The sequence below is a fragment of the Osmerus eperlanus genome, chromosome 15, assembly GCF_963692335.1.
Source record: "Osmerus eperlanus chromosome 15, fOsmEpe2.1, whole genome shotgun sequence".
NCBI lineage: Eukaryota > Metazoa > Chordata > Actinopteri > Osmeriformes > Osmeridae > Osmerus > Osmerus eperlanus.
In genome coordinates this window covers 9,454,964-9,457,463 of record NC_085032.1, presented here as the reverse complement: position 1 = coordinate 9,457,463, position 2,500 = coordinate 9,454,964, and the positions used below count along the sequence as shown (strand labels likewise).

Genomic DNA, 2,500 nt, shown 5'->3' with positions numbered 1-2,500 from the left:
GCTCTGAGTGATGCAGTGTTATGCATGTGTTAGTTTTAAAATAGTCGTTTTTGACAATCAAGTGCCACCCCACATAAAAGGACTGGCCAGAGCTGGCCCCCCCAGAAATAATGTCCTGGCTACGCCCCTGGACAGACAGACGGGTCAGACAGACATGCAGATAGACAGACGGGTCAACCAGACAGGGTCAGACAGACGTGCAGACAAACAGGGTCAGACAGACAGGGTCAGACAGGGTCAGACAGACAGGGTCAGACAGACAGGGTCAGACAGGGTCAGACAGGGTCAGACAGACAGGGTCAGACAGACAGGGTCAGACAGGGTCAGACAGACAGGGTCAGAGACCTCCAGTGGCGCCAGCTAATTGAGGCGTTGTGGTGAAACAGCCCTCTCTGAGGGCGGTGTGTGTGTGAGGGACGAAAATAAAATGAAACAGCCAAACCCTGGACTCCCAGTGTCCCTGCAGTGTCTGTGCCTAGGCACCAGGCTGTTCAATAAGACACGCAAGTACACACACACAGGGTGGTGGATGTGCTAGTTCCATCTGTGCTGTAGCTCTTGTTACCAACCGTGGGGCACACACACAGGGTGGCCGATGTGCTAACACACACACACACACACACAGGGTGGCCGATGTGCTAACACACACACACACACACAGGGTGGCCGATGTGCTAACACACACACACACACACAGGGTGGCCGATGTGCTAACACACACACACACACACACAGGGTGGCCGATGTGCTACCTCTCACACACACACTGGCCGATGTGCTTCCTCCATCAGTAGCTCTTGTTACAAACCCGCACACACACACACACACACAGACCATGTCAGCCCCGCGGCAGACAACTGGCAGCAACACAAGGACAGGAAGCTGCCGAGACAAGAGGGTCCTACAAATCAAACCAGAGATGGGAGATATTGGCTATATATGTTTCTCGGCCTGTGTGTGATTGTGTGGTGTGTGTGCCGCCTATCCTAAAGTCAGAGATGCTATCCGCCGAGTCTGAATTGGCCGCCATCCGTCTGAAATGGAACGCCAGGAATTTTTTGACGGCAGAGGAAATAAAGAACAAACAAAGGCATGAATAAATAATGTTGTCCCACTTTGAACTGTGCATCAAAGTGAAGACAGTCACACATAAACCTCTGTGTGCGTGTGTGTGTGGGGGGGGTATATTTGAGCTCCGGTGTGTGTGTGTGTGTGTGTGTGTTAGCCACACTGTTGGATCATTGTATTCTCACAGGCTTCATTTACACGCAGGGGGGCCCTCTCTCTCGCTCTCTACCTCTCCCCCCTCCCCTCCTTCTCAGCTGACCTCTGGTTACAGTATTAAAGCTGGGAGATGGGGGGGGGGAGGGGGCATCAACACCTCTAATAAGGCTGGAGTGAATCTGGAGTGAATGACCAGACACCCACCCGCTTTATAGCCTGCTGACGCGTTCATTAAACGCACGCACACAACCTAGTGATGTTCCCCCAAGGCTGAAAATCAAGGCTGAAAATAATAAGCATGTAGCCTTTCTGCCACGGCTGCGTGGAGACACTAACACGGCTAGCTCGTGGTGTTGTGACGGCTCGGTCCGCGAGTGTGTGTGTGTGTGTGTTGTGTGTGTGTGAGTGTGAGTGTGCAGCACTAATTGCGTCTGAGGGCTCCTCTGCAGGTTGACGGTAGGGAATGCCAGGGCCCCAGTTAGGCCGAGCTTCACAGTGCTACCTGGGAAACCGGCTAATTGAGCTCTGGACTCTGTACAACATTGGCAGACTGGGGGAGATGGGAGGAAGAGGAGAGCTACACACCGAGGAGAAGACAGAGAGACAGATAAACACACACAGAGAGAGACTATGGGAGAAAGACAGCCTATGGGAGAGAGAGAGAGAGAGAGAGAGAGAGAGAGAGAGACTATGGGAGAAAGAGAGCCTTATGGGAGAGAGAGAGAGAGACTATGGGAGAAAGAGAGCCTATGGGAGAGAGAGGGAGGGAGAGAGAGAGAGAGAGACTATGGAGAATAGAGAGCCTATGGGAGAGAGAGGAGGGAGAGAGAGAGAGAGAGAGAGAGAGAGAGAGAGAGAGAGAGAGAGAGGAGAGAGAGAGAGAGAGAGAGAGAGAGAGAGAGAGAGAGAGAGAGAGAGAGAGAGACTATGGAGAGAAAGAGAGACTATGGGAGAGGGTGGAAAGAAAAAAAAGGGGAGGAGAGAAAGAGAGAGAGAAGGAAAGAGTGTGAGTGAGCGAGCGAGCGAGCGGTAAAAAGAAAGATGGAGCGAGGAAAGTGCAGTAAGAAGAGAGCGAGCGCTCCTTCTGGGCTCCTCCCCTTTATCTAGCGTCTGTGTGCCTGTTATCTGTGGCATCCTCAGCAGCAAGTAGACTGTGAACGCATCCACTGAAGGGTAGGGGGACCCGGCGGAAGCTGCCGGGGGCTGGTTTGGATGGGGGGGGGGGGGGGGGTTGCAGGCACGAGTGGCATCCTGCCAAGGCGCAGTCTGAGGGGGC

The 2,500-nt window shown here is 53.4% G+C and overlaps 1 protein-coding gene across 1 annotated transcript in view; it reads right to left on the bottom strand.

The window, feature by feature from the left end:
* Window positions 1-2,500, bottom strand: part of drosha (drosha ribonuclease III) — a 64,090-nt gene that overhangs the window by 49,657 nt on the left and 11,933 nt on the right. The window lies entirely within an intron of this gene.